The following is a 21454-nucleotide window of genomic DNA, read 5'->3' as shown; positions in this document are numbered from 1 at the left end:
CTAGCCAATACATCATCAAAATTGGGGAAGGGAGTATCAAGAGGTACTCCAGTAGATTGTCAGAATGCCAATCATATCTTCCCTCTTTCCCAACTCCTCTTAATGACTTGGGTAATTATTTTTGCTAGGATAGTATCCTGCCTTGCCTGCTGGTATTTTGGCACCAGAAGTCTGATACGACAAGGTAGCAGCAATAGCTCAAATTTCAATGATAGAAGCATTCCTCCTTTTTGAATTAGGACTTCTAAGTCTACAAGCCAAGTCATAGGGGTGGTAAACAGAGATTCTTCAAATGGGTCACTGGAGTCATGGTAAGCAGTTCTCTGCCTACTTCAATCTCTTGTGTTTGTTTAGTCTACCTATTGAGGACATGGTACCATATACTGGCCATTGATCTAGACATACTGGACCCTAGAAGAAGGTATTCCTTTTGCTTAGGGTATGATCTCCAGCCTGGCTCCTTAATTGCACCTCTGAAGACTTTACTTTGGCTATATCAAGTCAGCAGCTATTGTTGATATGTGATCCCATGGCAATACATTTATGCCTATCCCTCTTTTTCTATAGAGTAAGTTATTTGATCATTGTCAATATAATGAGGGATTACTTGGTCTCAAATATTTTGAGTTCCAAGATAGTGGTGCAGGTAGAAGCCCTGAGAATAGGAAAAGCAACACATTCCCAAAGTATGTTTTTATTTAAGTCAAGATGAATTTCCAACCTTTCCAGAGTAGAAGAAGTGCAAGTAAACATGTCACCCAGAGGCTGGTTGGTTTTCTTAAGGAATAGTGATTTGTTGGGAGCTCAGCATTTGTCTCTGTTGCTAGGAGATTGGGCATACAGCAGTGGTGGCAGCTTCTGGTGAGTAGCAGCAATCATGTAGGATTAGAGCCTATGCCAGTGAGCAGTGCATAGGTTCCATTCCTGCCTCTGTAGCCTTATCATTCGTGCACCTTTATGCTACCATTGGAGGCTGGCTGATGTCAACTGGCTGAACTATTACATCTACATAATTACTTAGTGACTCTTCCATCAATTATACAATCTGGTGTTTACAGGGGATTTGAAGATTTTTTTTTTTTTTTTAACTTGGTGTTCACTCCTGTGGGCCTATCCACATGCCTTTTCCCCAAACCTTTTTGCTCCTGATCTTTCCATCACTGGCCAATCAGCCAAGCTGTTTGACCTTGTTCATAAGTCTATAAGTCTATATATGCAGTCCTACCTTGAGCCATTTGTATTTTCATATAAAGTAGGTGATGTGGTGTACTCAACATTCTACCTTGGGAAAGTTCTCTTTACCACTTTCTTTTGGAGCTATCCTTCACTGAGCTGCAGTGTAACAGCCATCCAATTTGGGGTATACGCACATACCCACAGACCAAGCTGACCACCTGGTCATAAGTGTGAGCTGAAGGGGAAGATAGTTGTACAATAGTGATTGAAAACATGGAGGTCTGGGCCCCTGCTGTTATGTCCTCTGGTCCCGTTTTTCCCTGATGCCAAATGTAATTCATCCCATGAACTGATGATGGTTCTGTCTGACTTTATAACTAGGTGCATCTCAGAGAACCCAGCTCATGATGAGCAGTTCTGGTCAGTGGACTCTCCGATGGTTATTTTTTTCTTACTTTGTGAGTAAGGAAACTACTGCACAGAAAAGTTAACTAACTTGTCCAAGATCACACAGCTAGCAAAACGTCTGACTTTTCAGCCTACTTTCTCAGCCATTATGTTATAATGGGTCTGTCTACTCAGGCTTTGTCCACACATGGAGGCTTCTCAGAAAAATGGGTGATATTTCAGATTTATTTGAGTCTAGTCAGACTAGTTTTAGAATTACTAATAAAGGTTAAAGGCTGGAAATTAATTTTAAAAGTCTAGGATTCTGCCACTCAAATGATCTCTGTTCAACTTTCAAATATGCTAGAGCCCATTGCTAAGTGTGGGTTAAATGTGTGAACTGTTTTGAGTCTTAAAGGTGAATATCACATAATTCTTGCTATCCAGAAATCCATAGTTTAACAAAGAGTAAATTCAATATAACTAATCTTAATTATCAAATGCAATTAAAGCATAGTGATTTGCAATGCTATACTAATTATTCAATATTTATTGAATACCCAGAAATATATAAAGAATCATAAATTAGGGTGTTGTGATATGCACCTGCAGTCCCAGCTACTTGGGAGATTGAGATGGGAGGAGCACTTGATCCCAGAAGATTGAGACTGCAGTGAAATATGATGAGGTCACTGCACTCCAGCCTGGGCAACAGAGCAAGACCCTATCTTATAAGTAAGTAAGTAAATAAATAAATTTTACCTAGATACTGATTTTTTAACAAAGAATCACAAATTAGAGATGTTAGATACAATTCAAAGAAATTTTAAGTCCTTAAAGTTAGTGTTATTACTCCTCAAACATAACACAGCCAGTGACTGACATACTATTTTTTGGTTTTGACCCTATCTTACAAGGATGATAGTGTCATTTGTCACACAAAATGACAAAGCTTCTATTGTATTGAAAAGCTCTTGTACTTACTATTCTATTTGGTTTAAGTGAAAAGCTCTAGGTTACAATCTAGGTTAAAAAAAGAGATTTTTTTTTTCATTTAAAGTATCTATTGAGAGTTCTTTAGCTTATAATATAGTTCCATCAAACCATAATTAATCAGCCTAAATAGTATACGCAATACACAGCTGTCTTTGTTACTTTGTGTTGACAAATATATACCAAGAATCTATAGGTGACCCTAACTTTACCTGAAACATTGACAAAAGATATTTTTTCATCTAGATGATCATCTATGATGAATGTAAGAACATTCACTTGAAATTAAAGGGACCCATCCTCAAATTAAAACACATGTCATTATAAAGCAAGGAAAGTCCAATAGAAAAGCCAGTTTCTGATATTTCTTGATATTCTTCAGGCCCAGTTCCTATTTAAATTGACCTACCTGCTAATCAGAACTGATGTCTTCAGTTCTGGCAGACATCAACTGAGTGTATGTGTATGAAAATGTACCAAAGCAGAACAAACTGTTTTGAACAAGGAAGAGTGATTCTTTCTCTTATTTTCTCCTAACAGTATGGCACTTAGTTTTAAGGAAAAGGAAATAAAAGTACTATGTAGCTTATTTCATATTTTTCTCTTGCCTTGTCTTCTTGATTTCATAAATGGAAAAAAAGAATGGATAACAGAATTGGTAGCCCATACATAAGCCTTTTGATCTCATGAATTCGATATCCAATTTTTGACATGTAGACCACCTGCTTTCTTATTATACTTGAGCCTTACTTCTCATTATTTAATATGAGGCTTTGAACCCAATTTGATCAAATATTTTAGGTCTTTAATACACTTGCTTAGACAGAAACAGATGAGCCTTGAGGAAATTCAACTGATAAAAATGGTAACTATCTTTTTGCTTTACTAAATCAAGAAAATAACAAACCTAAAACCTCATACTAATGATGTAGTTACTTTGCACATGAAACATCCTAGAAAAACTTATTTCTACTTTCTGAATGCAGGTGTTAAGTGGATACTTAAAGTCCTAGTCTAATAGGGAAGTTTGGCATAGAACAAATGTATTTTGAATCCCAGGAGTATATAAGTGCAAGATATAGGGGTAAGAAAAAGGAGGTAGCACAAAGGAGAACTTAAGCAACTCTTTCAGTGGGAAGAGGAATTCATTGCTGAAGATGTGACATCTGAACTGAAATGGACTTTGAAGTAGGGATATGGTTTGGCCAAGCCTCCAAGGGCAAAGAAATGGCTGGTAGAAGAAACATTACATACAACACATGGGAGCATAGAGCAGAAGCAAAAGTATGTATTCAGCGAATTACATGTGGTTCTGTAAGGCCGTAGAGATATGCAGGGGCTGGATCACAAATTATCTTTTAAAATATACAAAGAAAATTGGACTTGTTTTCTAGACTCTGTGGGATAGAGATGGATAAATGTAAAAGATAAGCTTACTTCTATTTGTGTTTTGTAAAGGTAACTTTGGAAGCTGTGTGAGTTGGCAGGAGTGTAAAGAGGGACTAGAAATATTGAAACTGGTTGGAAAGCTGTATCATCAGTAGGCTAAGCAAGAAGGGGATGAAGTCATTGACCACAACTGTGCAAGAAGAGTGAGTTGTATTAGAAGGTCCTTACAACTTGGAGATTGTGATGAATATGTACAGATGGATTAGAAATGAGGGCTGATTCCTAAATTCTTGACTTAACTGAATGGATGGTAAAGTCATCACTTAAGAAAGAGGAAGAATGACTTAAGTCCATCTCGACAGAACCTGGATTCTGAGTCCTTTGAGGGCCCATGTCTTGATCATCTTTGTATTTCCAGCATGAGTAAAGGGCCTGACAATGACAGACTCTCAATTACTCATTAGGAAGCCTAAAAGGCAAATACTTTGTTTTACTGATTAACTGCTAATGCCGGGTATAAACTATGATATTGTAAAAGACGAAGCAAAGGAAGTAAATATCCCAAAGACTTCAAAACATGTAATTGAGAAATTTATAATCAAAACAGGCAAAACTAATAGGCTTACTGAAAAGCACATTTTGCTTTGTGTGTTAGAGAGATCAGAGCAGGAGGACAGATGAATGCAGAATATTTTGTAATATCTCCAGAGGGAAATAATTATGCCCTAAACTGAGTCGCAACTCTGCTCATGGAGAGAATGATGAATTCAAAGAATTATATGGAAGAGGAAATGGTTAGCAGTTTGCATTTGAATTGAAAAGGAGCTTTTGATGCTGACTGGGAAAACTGTAAGCTATTGGCATTGCTGATGGTAACGAAAAGCTTAAGGGAGAGTGTGACAGGGCCTTATCTTGCATCTTTCCTTCCTTGATAGGGTATAAGTGAGTCATTCTACTGATGAGATGATTCCTCCTTGCTGGACATATTTTACCTAGCTTTGAGAAAGGAACTCATTGCACTGCCATCTTGGAATAATGAGTTAAAGGGTTACGCATTAACATAAGATAAGCACTGAGCACTATCACTGCCAGGACTAGAATATATTGATTTGATTAGCCCTTAAATATCAGAAGGTAAAAACTATTATTTTTCTTCCCCCTCTCCCCTCTTTATCTCCTCTGTCTGTGGCAGACACAGATTAGAACTGAGAAATAAATTAGAAGGACTAACTTTGGCTTTCTGCCACCTAGAAATAAAATCCATTTAATTTACTCTGACTATGCTTGTTATAGTGTTAAATATAGACTAAATAGTTTAATATGGATTTATGTAATGAGTTCACAAATTGATTTTGCGGAGTAAGCTTGCTTTAGGAAATAAACACCTGTGTACTGTGACTTGAATGGCCTACTTCTATGTGCACTCATGTTGATATAAATGAATTTTCTTAAAAATGATAAAAAAATCTATCTTATGGTCATTTCGTCATTCCAATATTTTTGAAATTCACAAATCAAAGACCAAACAATGGTTTAGAAGCTCTAGCTATCACCTAGGGAAAGCAGTCTCTATTGGGTATCAGTGATAATGGCTTATCTTTGAGTGACAGGATTAAAAACAAACAAAAAAAAGACTTCCCCCACTCTCCGTGAAACCACCACTTCTCCTTTTCCCTTGTTTAAGAAATTCACATGTGCCTTATTTAAACATTAATTATTTAGCTTGAACTGTACACAGCTAATGTGTAAAATAAAATTCCTTGCAAGTTTGAAGATGAATTCAGAGGTACCACTTCTAAGCAGGCCCCCTCTTTTTCTATCTCGGGTGGCCAAATTGTGTGTAATTGTAATTGGTGATGGATGGTGACTGTCGTGTCAGCCAATCATTCTAGGAATGGCTACTAAGATTTGTAATTATAATGTCCCTTATTCCTATTTAAATTAAACAGTCTTCACATTACTATTCTTTCCCTTGAAACATGGAAATTTGGGTGTGGGAATTAGGGACAGTTAAGAGTCAGGGTTTTACCTCTTAAAATCTACACTTTTTCACAGTCTGTCCCATTTATCTAAGGCACCATAGACAGGGGAGGCCAGCAATCAAGAATGGTAATTTACAATCTAAGAGTGGTTAATCTAAAATCTGTCCTTGTCAAAGGAGAACACGTTGGTCCCCATGCAGCAGTAATGAAAATTTTATTTCAGCATAAGATTCAATGGGGGCTTTCATTGTATTCTTTACCTCGTCCTTATCAATTTATGCCATGTACAGGTCTTGTGGGTGTTTAACATCATTCTACTTTAAAAGAGAAAGCATCAAATATAATAAATAATTAAATCCACATTTGAAAACCTATAAACTCACCTTGCAAGCATAACAACAAAAATTGTTTTACGGTTATGGCTGAATCTAGCTTTATTATTAATCATTTCTCCTGGTGATTAAAACTTAATTTTTCAAAGAGATCCTTTTCTCTAATACCCTAGTTTCTCTTTTAGGGTAACTCTTTTATAACAAAAAATTATTTCCCTTAATTTTCACTGTCATATACAATGAGCTTTTTCTGTTAAAAAATAGATAAGAAATATAATACTCCAGGGAAAAATTGGACCAGATAGTCATTAATTAACATAAATATGTAAAGACTTTATGATTGTTTTTGTCCAGTAACAAATTAGTAAGTACCATGCTAAATGAAGACAACAGCAATGACATTTATACATTGTAATTTTAGTAATTATGGGTATTTTGCTTTAAATCTATTTACTAGCTTTCATTTACTAAAAACCTCTAAGTATGTCTCTTTCTTATAGTTTCCATATGGTATGTAGAAATCTTTTATTTTCCATCAGAAAACATACATGCTAACTTTATTACATCTTCTTTTCTGGCCTGGGATTAGTTAACTAGGATTAATACCTACTTTCTATGTTCTACCTCATTGATATCTATCTTCGACATTCTACCTCCACTCCCTCATTCCTAGACTCTTCAGTGTGTGCCTCCTTTTGCAGATCCTGAATTTCTACACCTCAATGAATTTTACATATGCCTACCCCTGTAACACTGGCCCACTTTGTTCTTCATGCTAGATTCTACTAGAGAGCAATTCTAAGGTCATTTTTTTACCTTTGCTATTTTTCCCACAAATTTTCCCAAGTCATTATTGGCCAAAACAAACAAATCAACATAATCATCACAATATTTATTATTCTCTGCTATCCGTTTTAGCACAATTTTCTGTTCACAAAGCTCAGATTCTTTGTTTTTCAATTGTTCCAAATAGGAGTGACAATTGGTGTGCTAGAGATGGCATACTGATGACCATGAATGAGATATACATAAAAGATTATATATATTATTACAAAAAGAAATGTGAGGTATCCAGGTAGCCTTGGGAAAGACTCAATTGGCTATATGTAAAATTTTTGATGTCTGAGACCTCAGGTATGGCTTGGATGGTTAACAACATGAATGAACTCTGGCAATATTAAAAGTGCACACTGTATGTTGTCAGTTTCCCCTACATTTTATACAGCTGTCAAGAATACTAAAACTTAAAGAATTTGTGAGACCCCTTTTTGTTTACTATTTGTTAGATTCATCTAAGAAACAGTTAACATTCTGAAAAATATTACTGAGTCAAATGTCTTCCTGTAACTGCAAGATTACTTCCACATTAGGTTTTAGAAAGAGTATATTTTAACACTCTTGGCTGTTCAAAATAAATTTCAAGACATAAAAATACAAAAGTTTATGATGGCATACTGCTCTTTAGAGAGCATGATGTGAGAAAAATCTAGCTCTTTGTTTACATGTGCAGAGAGACCTGATTAAAATGTGGGGGTTGTCATAGCAAATTTCCTTACTATGTTTCCAGATATTCAAAGCTTTGGGGATGAAATGAGCTATAAGGAATAACAAAAATAATTGTGTTTACAGCCTTCTTTTGTAGCAGAGACATGTGAATACCAAAGGAAAAACATGGATGTGGTGGGTTTTTACTGCATCAACTTAGTCAAGCTGAAACAACCTTTCTCTGAATTGCCCTCTCTTTGTGGTTCTGAGTTAGTGTGGGCCAGAAAAAGGAAACAGATGTAAGGGAGTAGTGTCTTAGTCCACTTTCTGTTACTTCTAACAGAGTACTTGAAACTAGGTAATTTATTTTTAAAAAGGAATTTAATTCTTACAGTTATGGAGGCTGAGAAGTCCAACATTTAGGAGTTCGCTCTGGTAAAGGCCTTCTTTCTGGTGAAGGCTCTCTACAGAGTCCCGAGGTAACTCAGGGCATCACATGGCAAGGAGGCTAAGTGTGCTAGCTCAGGTGTTTCTTCCTGTTCTTACAAAGCCACCAGGCTTACTCCCATAGTAACCCATTAGTCCATTAACCTATTATTCCATTAATCTATAAATGAGTTAATAAATTGATGAGGGCTCTGTCCTCATGACCCAATCATCTTTCAAAGGCCCTCCCTTATAAGGAGTAAGGAAAGGATCCAGTTTCAGCTTTCTACTTATGGCTAGCCAATTTTCCCAGCACCATTTATTAAATAGGGAATCCTTTCCCCATTTCTTGTTTCTCTCAGGTTTGTCAAAGATCAGATGGCTGTAGATGTGTGGTATTATTACTGAGGACTCTGTTCTGTTCCATTGGTCTATATCTCTGTTTTGGTACCAGTACCATGCTGTTTTGGTTACTGTAGCCTTGTAGTATAGTTTGAAGTCAGGTAGCGTGATGCCTCCAGCTTTGTTCTTTTGACTTAGGATTGTCTTGGAGATGTGGGCTCTTTTTTGATTCCATATGAACTTTAAAGCAGTTTTTTCCAATTCTGTGAAGAAACTCATTGGTAGCTTGATGGGGATGGCATTGAATCTATAAATAACCTTGGGCAGTATGGCCATTTTCATGATATTGATTCTTCCTATCCATGAGCATGGTATGTTCTTCCATTTGTTTGTGTCCTCTTTTATTTCACTGAGCAGTGGTTTGTAGTTCTCCTTGAAGAGGTCCTTTACATCCCTTGTAAGTTGGATTCCTAGGTATTTTATTCTCCTTGAAGCAATTGTGAATGGAAGTTCATTCATGACTTGGCTCTCTGTTTGTCTGTTACTGGTGTATAAGAATGCTTGTGATTTTTGCACATTAATTTTGTATCCTGAGACTTTCCTGAAGTTGCTTATCAGCTTAAGGAAATTTTGGGCTGAGACAATGGGGTTTTCTAAATATACAATCATGTCATCTGCAAAGAGGGACAATTTGACTTCTTCTTTTCCTAACTGAATACCCTTGATTTCTTTCTCTTGCCTGATTGCCCTAGCTAGAACTTCCAACATTATGTTGAATAGGAGTGGTGAGAGAGGGCATCCCTGTCTTGTGCCAGTTTTCAAAGGGAATTTTTCCAATTTTTGCCCATTCACTATAATATTGGCTGTGGGTTTGTCATACATAGCTCTTATTATTTTGAGGTACATTCCATCAATACCGAATTTATTGATTGTTTTTAGCATGAAGGGCTGTTGAATTTTGTCAAAAGCCTTTTCTGCATCTATTGAGATAATCATGTGGTTCTTGTCTTTGGTTCTGTTTATATGCTGGATTATGTTTATTGATTTGCGAATGTTGAACCAGTCTTGCATCCCAGGGATGAAGCCCACTTGATCATGGTGGATAAGCTTTTTGATGTGCTGCTGAATTCGGTTTGCCAGTATTTTATTGAGGATTTTTGCATCGAAGTTCATCAGGGATATTGGTCTAAAATTCTCTTTTTTTGTTGTGTCTCTGCCAGGCTTTGGTATCAGAATGATGTTGGCCTCATAAAATGAGTTAGGGGGGATTCTCTCTTTTTCTATTGATTGGAATAGTTTCAGAAGAAATGGTACCAACTCCTCCTTGTACCTCTGGTAGAATTCAGCTGTGAATCCATCTGGCCCTGGACTTTTTTTGGTTGGTAGGCTATTAATTATTGCCTCAATTTCAGAACCTGCTATTGGTCTATTCAGGGATTCAACTTCTTCCTGGTTTAGTCTTGGAAGAGTGTAAGTGTCCAGGAAATTATCCATTTCTTCAAGATTTTCTAGTTTATTTGCGTAGAGGTGTTTATAGTATTCTCTGATGGTAGTTTGTATTTCTGTGGGGTCGGTGGTGATATCCCCTTTATCATTTTTTATTGCGTCTATTTGATTCTTCTCTCTTTTCTTCTTTATTAGTCTTGCTAGCGGTCTGTCAATTTTGTTGATCTTTTCAAAAAACCAACTCCTGGATTCATTGATTTTTTGGAGGGTTTTTTGTGTCTCTATCTCCTTCAGTTCTGCTCTGATCTTAGTTATTTCTTGCCTTCTGCTAGCTTTTGAATGCGTTTGCTCTTGCTTCTCTAGTTCTTTTAATTGTGATGTTAGAGTGTCAATTTTAGTGGATTAGAGACTTAAATGTTAGACCTAATACCATAAAAACCCTAGAGGAAAACCTTGGTAGTACCATTCAGGACATAGGCATGGGCAAAGACTTCATGTCTAAAACACCAAAAGCAACAGCAGCAAAAGCCAAAATTGACAAATGGGATCTCATTAAACTAAAGAGCTTCTGCACAGCAAAAGAAACTACCATCAGAGTGAACAGGCAACCTACAGAATGGGAGAAAATTTTTGCAATCTACTCATCTGACAAAGGGCTAATATCCAGAACCTACAAAGAACTGAAACAAATTTACAAGAAAAAAACAAACAACCCCATCAGAAAGTGGGCAAACGATATGAACAGACATTTCTCAAAAGAAGACATTCATACAGTCAACAGACACATGAAAAAATGTTCATCATCACTGGCCATCAGAGAAATGCAAATCAAAGCCACAATGAGATGCCATCTCACACCAGTTAGAATGGCGATCATTAAAAAGTCAGGAAACAACAGGTGCTGGAGAGGATGTGGAGAAATAGGAACACTTTTACACTGTTGGTGGGATTGTAAACTAGTTCAACCATTGTGGAAAACAGTATGGCAATTCCTCAAGGATCTAGAACTAGATGTACCATATGACCCAGCCATCCCATTACTGGGTATATACCCAAAGGATTATAAATCATGCTGCTATAAAGACACATGCACACGTAAGTTTATTGCAGCACTATTCACAATAGCAAAGACTTGGAATCAACCCAAATGTCCATCAGTGACAGACTGGATTAAGAAAATGTGGCACATATACACCATGGAATACTATGCAGCCATAAAAAAGGATGAGTTTGTGTCCTTCGTAGGGACATGGATACAGCTAGAAACCATCATTCTTAGCAAACTATCACAAGAACAGAAAACCAAACACCGCATGTTCTCACTCATAGGTGGGAATTGAACATTGAGATCTCTTGGACTCGGGAAGGGGAACATCACACACCGGGGCCTATTATGGGGAGGGGGGAGGGGGGAGGGATTGCACTGGGAGTTATACCTGATGTAAATGACGAGTTGATGGGTGCTGACGAGTTGATGGGTGCAGCACAGCAACATGGCACAAGTATACATATGTAACAAACCTGCACGTTATGCACATGTACCCTAGAACTTAAAGTATAATAATAATAATAAATTAATTAAAAAACCAAGAAAAACAAAAAAAGAAAGGCCCTCCCTTGCAATGCTGCCATATTGAAGATTAAACTTCAGCATGAGTTTTGGAGGGAATAAAAATTCAATCCACCAACTACTGTACTTTTTTATTTTTGGGAGATTTGTGCAGGATATGAGTTGCTGCTCTCTGGTGGCTCTCTTGTTGGGACAGGGCAATATCTCGACCAGCTGCTTCTCCAGGTTCTGTCAGATCTTCTGTTTCAGCTTTCCAACTGATTCCTGGCTTTGAAGACAGAGCAAGGACCCACAAGCCTACCAATGTGGGTGGACAGCCTCTTTAAGTATGAAAAGACAAGGATATGGATTCATCTTTAGAGCCTGCCAAAAGGAATACAGCTTTGTCTAGGGGGCATGCCCGACCTCTAACCCAAAGACTGTAAAATAACAAACAAATGTAATTTGAAGACACTGAGTTTGCCTGATTTGTTACAGCAGCAGTAGGAAACAAAATTTGAATTCAAGATTCTTCCACTAATTTTGCCTCTACATTCTGATCATTTGGGAAAATTCTTATAGAAATTGTACAACCTTGAACAAATAGTGATTTTTAAAATGATATCTAGGACTATCATTGCCAAGGGACTTTGTCTTGATATTTCACAAGAAGATTTTTGGAACTATGAGAATGGGGGATCCTATAGTTCTTACTACAAGCATAGAATGCCTACCAAATAATTTAAAGTCAATCCTATTATCCAGGTACCCAGAGACTCCAGCCTCCAGAACAGAAGGAAACAGTCCTCACTGAAAGAACACAAAAGCCAGGAAGCCACAAGGAATTGAAAGACAAGAGAGATGATGCATTCAATAGCTTTTGCAGGAATTAATAAGTGAAGGCCAAGGGTTATAATAAATAACTAAAGGAAGAATTTAGCACAAACAAGACCACACAGAAGAAGAAAAATGTATACAAGAAAACCAATATGAACCACACCTAGATACCCAGGCAGAGATTTTTTTCTATCTAAAATAATTAAGGATCTTTACCAGTTCCTTAGCACAGAAATGTCAGGACCCAGTGCCTTGTCCTCATTATTCTTTATGTGTAAGATACTGGAGTAAATAATGCCAAATTATCATTCCAATTTGTAGGTTAAATAAACTCTCCAAACTACTTAGTCACCTTCTTAAATTTTTACCTTAATAATCTCACAGGGTATTATTATAGTGGATTTCCTGAATTGCTGAAATACTACTTAATCAAAGGAAGAAGCCATTAAAACATAGAATATGATGTGTTACAGGGCTGACTTCTGTTTGCTTATGCACACTTAAAAAAAAAAAAAAGGAATATAAAGCTAACTTCTCATGTAGGAAGATGGTAGAATCGTCACTGCTGTCTCCACAACTATACTTTTGTGATGTTGGCTTGAACTTAGACAGTACAAAGTTACTCATTTTCAGATGTTTGTCAAAATGATCTTCCTTCAAAAAAATTTTCACTTATTATGGTCTCAGTAATTATGAATCATTTAAGAAGGATAAAGTTGAGTATTTTGTTTCTTATGTAAAATCCAGACCTCTGTCATTTCAGCTTCGGTAGAGTATTTTCTTAAACCATTGCTACCTGGAGTTTCTCCATAATGATGCCCTTTTTACTCCCAGCAATGATTTTCTATTATTTTGTGTAACATTTAAGTTGGTTTTCTTATTAACAAAGTTAATGATCATATAGTTCTCATTGTGAATATTAAAAAAGATTAGCCAGAAACGAGCATTAACCCAGAACACTTGATATGTTTGTGATGCTTGATAATATGAACATGCTCTAATAAGTAATTCTATCCAGTTGTGTATTACTTACAATAAATATGGCCAGACATTCTTCATGGCAATGTGACTAGCTTAGTTATTAGTTTCATAAAGTAATGCAATGCTTTTACTCACTTTTTCTGTTGTTGTCGTTTGTTTGTTTTGATAAAGAGTCTCGCTCTGTCTCCTAGGCTGGAGTACAGTGGTGCGATCTCTGCTCACTGCAACCTCTGCCTCCCAAGCTCAAGTCATTATCCTGCCTCAGCCTTCCAAGTAGCTAGGATTACAGGTGCCTGCCACCACACCTGGCTAATGTTTGTAATTTTAGTAGAGACAGGGTTTCATCTTTTTGGCCAGGCTGGCTTTGAACTCCTGACCTCAAATGATCTTCCCGCCTCGGCCTCCCAAAGTGCTGTGATTCCAGGTGTGAGCCACTGCGCCTGCCCGTACTCATGTATTTTTAAATAACTTTTTCCTCTTTCATGCCTTGTGTCTACTTCTGCCTCATCGCCTATAGAAAAAGAAGGCATTTGTGCTTTTGCAGGCCTCTTTCTTCATGAAAAAGTTACGAATTTTATAACTGCTTTTGAATAAAGATGAATGTAATCCAGGATGGACTTTACTTATTTTTTTCTTCCTAATTAAAAAAAAAAAGCTTAAACCTTCTTTATGGGCACCTAAAAGTACTGTGGCCCTTGACAAGTCATCTCTATTGTATAGCCATATCATGGTTATACTTTAAGAAAATTGGGCCTAGCTTTCAAAGTCCTGTGAAGTCATGTGATGCACAAAGCAGTGAATTGTTTCATTATCTCAATTTTCTTATGACGTAATAAATTGTGTTTAGTTTAAAATCATTTTTATGTCACAGGTATATTGTATAAAGTGTCAATTCCTTTTTAATCAACAGAATCATTATTTTTCATTAAATTGTGTTACTGCCACAAAGGAATTGAATATTTTATCCCAATTTCCAATTCAAATAGCATCTAACATTGAAGCTTTGAGAATCTTTGGCTCTACTTTCTCCACACGCCCCTCACTAGTTGGCCCACTATTTTGTCCTTGTTCATGTTCTGACACATACATGTATGTTTACCAGTTACTAAAATTTTAGGAAAGTTATTTTCTAATGAAAGTCATTATCCCTAACTTACTTGCAATATTGCTTGGTATTTTAAAATGTCTTTTGTTTCTTAAAGGAAGAAATACAAGAAAATGTTCTTAATAGCAAATGTATTTCTTTAAAGGCAAATAGTTATCTACATTAAGTAGTGAATACAACTCTAAATGACAGTCCATGAGGCTGGTACATTCTCTCACTTTCTGATAGTGAAAAATATCTTTTCTGGGTGCTAGTGGTTGGCTCAATACTATGGGCTATGCAGAAAAATGTGGGAGAACTAGTGTTTTTAGGAGTGATATAAAGAATGTGTCATGTTTCCTGATGCTAAAACTATCCTAAGCAGTTCAATTGAGTTATGAAGCTTAATAATTTTTCCAAGTTCAACTAGAATGTCTTAGGGTGTAGGACAATTTTGGGGAAGCATTTCTACCATAAAGAAGGAAATGGTGATGGCATGCTCTACAGTTATTTTACACCCTTGTTCTATAGACCGCACATGTCCTGGGGTTCCTGAGTGTCTCCATCCTGTTAACAGCACCTCTGGCAACTACATCGTAACAGAGTCTCAGGATTTGGGGCAGAATTCCAGCATCAGTTCCACATACTGAACCAGTAATCTATTTCCCAAGGAAATCAATCCCAGCAAAAGTTGAGCCCCAACTCTCTATAGCATGTGAATAAAACAGAAAACGGCTTAGAGAATACATGGTAAGCTGAAGAACGTAGATCAAAGACTTCCAATAAATTTGATGCTTTGTGTACTTAGAACTCATATAGGCATTATAGATCCAAGCAGTTTCAGCTAACTTTTCATCTCTCTCAAACCCTGGGTGAGTGATAAACATCCAAGAGAATAACATGAAAAGAAATATTTACTTTGACCCTTCTACCAAATATATATATATGTATACATACACATACACACACACACACACACACGCACTATTCAAGCATAATAATGTGCTTTGGACTGAGTGGCTTATGCACAACATAAATTTATTTCTCATAGTTCTCGTGACTAGGTGAGCTTCCCTAGTCTGAGAGTAGGGTGCCGGCATGATGGGTGGGTTTCTGGTGAGGACCTTTTTCTGGGCTGCAGACTGATGACTTCTTGTATCCTCGTATGGTGCAAAGAGAGAGAGATAATTCCGTGGGGTCCCTTTTATAAGAGCACTAATTCTATTCATAAGGGCTCCTTCATGATCTAATAACCTCCCAAAAGCCTCACCTGCTAATATTACTTTGGAAGTTAGTATTTCAACATATGAATTTTGGAGAACACGAATGTTACATTCAGTCCTTTGCATATATTGTGTGTGTGTGTGTGTGTGTGTGTGTGTGTCTATACAAATATATGTCTTTAGATTTGATATATTTATCTTTAAAATGTATTGAATTCTGAATACCATTGGCTAGCAAAACTATGGGACGGACTGAAAATAGTCTTCTGATTTCTCATCTTAGCCTTTGCGATCATTAAGAACCCTGTGAACTATCTTTATATGACATTTTTTTTTAATTCTAGGGAATTCAATACAGTAGTAGAATGCTATAGAATAACATGTTCATTATTTGTAAATTCATTTTCATCACATAAATTGACTTCTTAGGCTTCAAAATTCGGAGACACTTTTAATGTTAATCCTCACATCAAAGGTACCTTAAATTTTTAAAATATTATCCATTATTAGACTAGTTAGTAGGTTTATAAAGAATTTAGTGTGCTCTGAGATCTGTATTTTTAACAAGCAACCCAGGTGACTCTTAAATCAAGCAGATTTGGGAACCAAAGTCTTAAGGAAGTGAACTATGTAAATATTGTAGTATCCTCTTGTCTTTCTTTCTGTTTTGCCTGCCATTCCCTCCTCCAGAGATAATAATGCATAATAAATTAATAGAGGAATCAATGACTAGTCTATGGTTAGAAATGGACATTATAAAGCAAGCATTCCATCATTTATTAAAGCCTATAAAATGTATGTCATAGCATATGTTTTAACTTTATTGCAACAATCCATTTTATGAACAAAAATCTTCTAGATAGATATTTTGACACAGCCAAGAAGGAAACTGAATCTATGATTGTTCTGGGAGCCTGTTAGAATTGATGAAATTCAAGATCTAAGATGTATGAAAGCATTTTAGATGTGGAGTTAGCTGATATTATTTGGGTGGGGTTTCTTTCACGTTTATTTTGCTATTTTGCTTATAGTTATCAGTCTACTTGTCCATCTCCCCTTGCTGTAAGAGGCCTTGTTTTTCCTTCCATATACCAATCCAGTCCCCATCACAGACCGTGATGTATCATAGACCCCAAAACAACTTGTTAAGGAAATGAATTTCTATTCAAACGTGTACACACACACGCACGCACGCATGCACACACACAATCTAGGCGTTTTTAATGCTGGCAACTGAATCACAAGAATGGAATAAAAGATACATTCTATCTCTGATATGAACAACTGCATTACTATTAAAGTAAAATGTGGGCCAGGTGTGGTGGCTCATGCTTATAATCCCAGCACTTCGGGAGGCCATGGCAGGCAGATCACAGGCAGATCACTTGAGGCCAGGAGTTTGAGGCCAGCCTGGCCAACATGGTGAAACCCCATCTCTACTGAAAATATAAAAATTAGCTGGGTTTGGGGGTGCAGGCCTGTAATACCAGTGGGTGGCTGAGGCAGGAGAATGACTTGAACTCAGGAGGTGGAGGTTGCAGTGAGCCAAGATCGCACCACTGCGCGTTCCAGCCTGGGCGACAGAGCGAGACTCTGTCTCAAAAAACTAATAATTATATAAGATAAATAATAAAATAAGTGTGCTTACATAGAATTAATATTGATGATAAAATTTCGAATAACACATTACTATCACATAGCACATCTTATTGCTTGAAATGAGACCTAGGTATATGACGTTTGCCAACATATATCAAAAGATTATTGATTTGGGAAAATGATCATAAGACTGATTAAAGTTTTCTTAGTTCAATACATTTGAGCTCATGACATGTTTTGAACTCTGACCCCCCAAAAAGGAAGCATTAGGCATACTAATGGGATAAATCAGCTAAATCCTATCTGTCTGACCTTATTAGTGTAACTCTAGGATTTAGATTCTAACCTTCTATAATTATTGACACTTATTTAATTTATCTTTTCATCAATAGTGAAGCCTAGTACAGCTGCTATGGCACATGTAAATACATCACTGTTGCCAGCACAGGCTGATTGGCATTCATGCTTGAGCGTCTTTTTTATTTTCTCCTTGGCTGCTGGGAGTAGCCTGAGCAGCGTAGAAACTAAAGAGCTTCATCTATTAGGCATGACAGATTTGTATTCAGCGGTAAACGCCTGACCTTGCTCTACTCTCATCCATTCCCATCATCCCCTCGCCAGATGAAAGAATCTGCTTAACTCCTGTTTCCAGGCTGTTTCCTTGGCAACAATAACTGAGTCACTCTGAGAGAATAACTAATAGAAGAATACCTTGGTAGTGAGATTAAAGTGCTTTAAAAAAAGTCATCACCCACAGAATTATAAGTGAGAAATGTTTAAAATTGGAATTTTAAGATGATACCAGTCAGTGACATTATGATTTCCTTATTAACCCATTTCATTTTATGGTAATATTTACAGACTTTTCCCAAGGTATTTTAGTCTGAGACCAGAGTATCTAAGCTTTTAGGATCCATTTGTGTTATATGATGAAAACAGATTGGTTTTGTAATAAAACTTGTATTGCTTTAGCTGTTGAATTAGTGAGTAGAAGATACGTACAGACAATGTCCCAACTGGGAAGAAGGACTGTGTAATGAAATATGTACTATTTATTTTTCTTGTTTCTCTTCTGAAGGAGATGTACCTTTTTAAGGCATTATACCCGGAAGATCATAAAGCTACAAGTATCATTTTCCTTTAGGATTCTGTCACTTTTAGCCCACTTCTTACTATCTGAAAGATTCATCAGCATTCTTGTTTCATATTGTTTTTTGACAACACGTCACGAGATTGTCAAAAGTCTCAGAATCCCTGTAGAATTCTTAAATTTGCAATGAAAATTATAGCACAAGCTGAAAACGAAACTTCTAAATTGTTCAGTGAAACTTTGATGGAATTTTATAGAATACTTTTAGATTACTTTATATCTTCATAAGAATGCATGCAGCTAATAGATACAGTATACAGAGACTCTGCATGGAGACCATTAGGGTAAAGTGTTTTCTACTCTAAATGTCTCCAATGATTCCATCGTGATTTATTAGTTTTGCCTTGGGCTCAAATAAATTTTAAATGATTTCTAAATATCTATTTTTCTATTATTCTAATTATATTTTTCTAATCTCATTTAGTATTTTCTGAGGCCACTTAATGTTTGGATGTGCTTAACTGGGTCTAATAAATAATAGAGGACAGAAATAATGCAATAACATTAATTTAGATAATCTACTCTAGAACTCTATATTAAATGAAAGCTTATCATCACTTATGATTATGTCTCGCTATTACTACAGATTTTGAGAGTGCAATATCAGAATGATAATTACAGCTGCCAACAGAAGTCAACAAAGCCTATTTATCGTTTTGCAATTTTAAAAAATTAGACAATTCCACTCACGTTTAGTGCCTCTGATTAGAATGAACATTTTCTGCTTTGCAGTCTTTTTATAAAGGTTTAATATAAATTTATTCCAATTGTCATTGCCAATGCTCATTTCAGGAAATGTGTTTAACACAGAATGAAGTCTGAAGGAGGTGAGCACATCAAAGTGTAGAGATGACTGTTCACCAATCTTCAGATGACTGGATAGTCTGTTTCTCTCTCCATGGATATCCCGTGTTCACAGAGGAAGCAGCTGTCTTTGCTAATAGATTTAACAGGGAATAATCTTTCAAATAGTGTGTTTGACTTGGTCTAAGAACATGAAACAAAACTATATTAGCATCCAATTGCTCTGTAACATATTACCAATAATTTAATAGCTTAAACCAACATAAATGTATTATTTTAAATTCTAAAGGCTAGAAGTCTAAATTCAGTCTAACTGGCTAAAGTCAAGGCATCAATGAATTTCTTGGCTCATAGCCCCTTCCTTATATTCCTTCAAACTCTTGCTCCTCCTTCTATCCCGATTCAGACCCTCCTGAATCCACTCATAAGGACCTTTGTGATTGCATTGGGCTTATTTAGATAAAGCAGGTTAATCTCTTCATTTTAAAAATATTTAATTTATTTACATCTGTAATGTCTTTTTTACCATGTAAATTAACAATTTCTAGGGATTGGGATATGGATATCATTTTTTTTTTTTTTTTTTTTTTTTTTTAGGGTATGAGGGTTTTATTCATTCTGCCACGAAAACAAACAACTTATTCTTCTAAAATGTGTGTGTGCAGAGTAGGCAGTCGGTAACTATTCCTCAAATGTATAAATGAGCATGAATATACAGAAATGTACAAGTAATAGTATTATGGAAAAACACCAGTGGCTAGGCACAGTGGCTGAAACCTGTAATCCCAGTGATTTCAGAGGTCAGGTTGGGAGGATTGCTAGAGGCCAGGAGTTTGGAGACATGGCAAGATCCTGTCTCTACAAAAAATCTAAAAACAAATAATTAGCCAGGTATGATCCTGCAAGTCTATAGTCCTAGCTACTCAGGAGTCTGAGGCAGGAAGGTCACTTGAGCCCAGGGTTCCAAGGTTGCAGCGAGCTCTGATTGCACCCCTGCTCTTTAGCCTGGATGACAAAGTGTGGCCTTGTTGCTAAAAAAAAAAAAAAAAAAAAAGATAATGAAGAAGAGCTTGTAAAAATAAGAAGTGTAACTTTCAATAAATCATTCAAGAGTAACCTAACAATTGCTTGGTCAGATCTCCAGTTGAGTAAAATAGAGAAAATAGAGGGCTGAAAAGTGGAGTTTCGATCTGCAGTTGAATGGTTAGTTGTGCTGACATCTAGTTTTTGTTTGTGTGATTCCATGGGAGACTCAAAATTAAGGAGTGGAGAAGATATAGGCTAAGAAAAATAAGGCAATGAAAGACATCAAAATAAATATAATGAAGGGGCTGTGCTTTAGACTGAAGTTTATAGCCCCATGGTGAATTCTAGATCCTCTTTAGCTTTATTCTACTAGATACCACTAAGGAGAGAGAGAAGCAAAATAGAAGGAAAGGAAGCCTTAAGCAGAGAGCCCAAGCAATTGTTTAAAAATCAGCTTGCAGTTTGTGATATGATAATTATTATTATGATCCTCGTCTATGATAGCATTACCATAATTACTATGCTAAAAATATCACAACTACTTTATCATGAAGTAAAATGTATTAATATTTAGAGTGGTACATTTTACACAAAATACATTCTCAAAGGGTTTACAAAGCTAGATAATGTAGTTAGAAATACACATCAAGGGAAAGAAAGAGAAGGAGAAAGGAAGAAAGGATGAAACACAAGGTGGAGTTGGGCTTCATTGTACTTGAAGATAAGCCTTTAGGGTGTGATATTAAGAAGGTTAAAGGGACTAAAACCTAGTGAGACAAAAAGTTGTATTAATGTGCCCATGCAATAATAAATTGTTTAATATATTTAATTTTCTATCCAACTGATTAATGAGCTAATGTAGACAAACTTTAGTTCACATTCGTATATCTTCTGTTTTTAGTTTTCTCCATCTTTAAAGCATTAAAAGGTGTAAATTGGCCGGGCGCGGTGGCTCACGCCTGTAAGCCCAGCACTTGGGGAGGCCGAGGTGGGCGGATCACGAGGTCGGGAGATTGAAACCACCCTGGCTAGCACAGTGAAACCCCGTCTCCACTAAAAATACAAAAAATTAGCCAGGCGCGGTGGCAGGCGCCTGTAGTCCCAGCTACTCGGGAGGCTGAGGCAGGAGAATGGCGTGAACCTGGGAGGCGGAGCTTGCAGTGAGCCGAGATCATGCCACTGCACTCCAGCCTGGGTGACAGAGCGAGACTGTCTCAAAAAAAAAAAAAAAAAAAAAAAAAAA

The 21454-nt window shown here is 36.6% G+C and overlaps 1 protein-coding gene across 2 annotated transcripts in view; it reads left to right on the top strand.

The window, feature by feature from the left end:
- The window catches only part of DCC (DCC netrin 1 receptor), a 1210743-nt gene that overhangs the window by 745190 nt on the left and 444099 nt on the right, over nucleotides 1–21454 (top strand). The gene's annotated exons all lie outside the window — the stretch shown is intronic.

The sequence above is a fragment of the Macaca mulatta genome, chromosome 18 (assembly GCF_049350105.2).
Source record: "Macaca mulatta isolate MMU2019108-1 chromosome 18, T2T-MMU8v2.0, whole genome shotgun sequence".
Lineage (NCBI taxonomy): Eukaryota > Metazoa > Chordata > Mammalia > Primates > Cercopithecidae > Macaca > Macaca mulatta.
The sequence above is the reverse complement of the archived record's forward strand: the minus strand, read 5'-3'. Positions and strand labels throughout refer to the sequence as shown.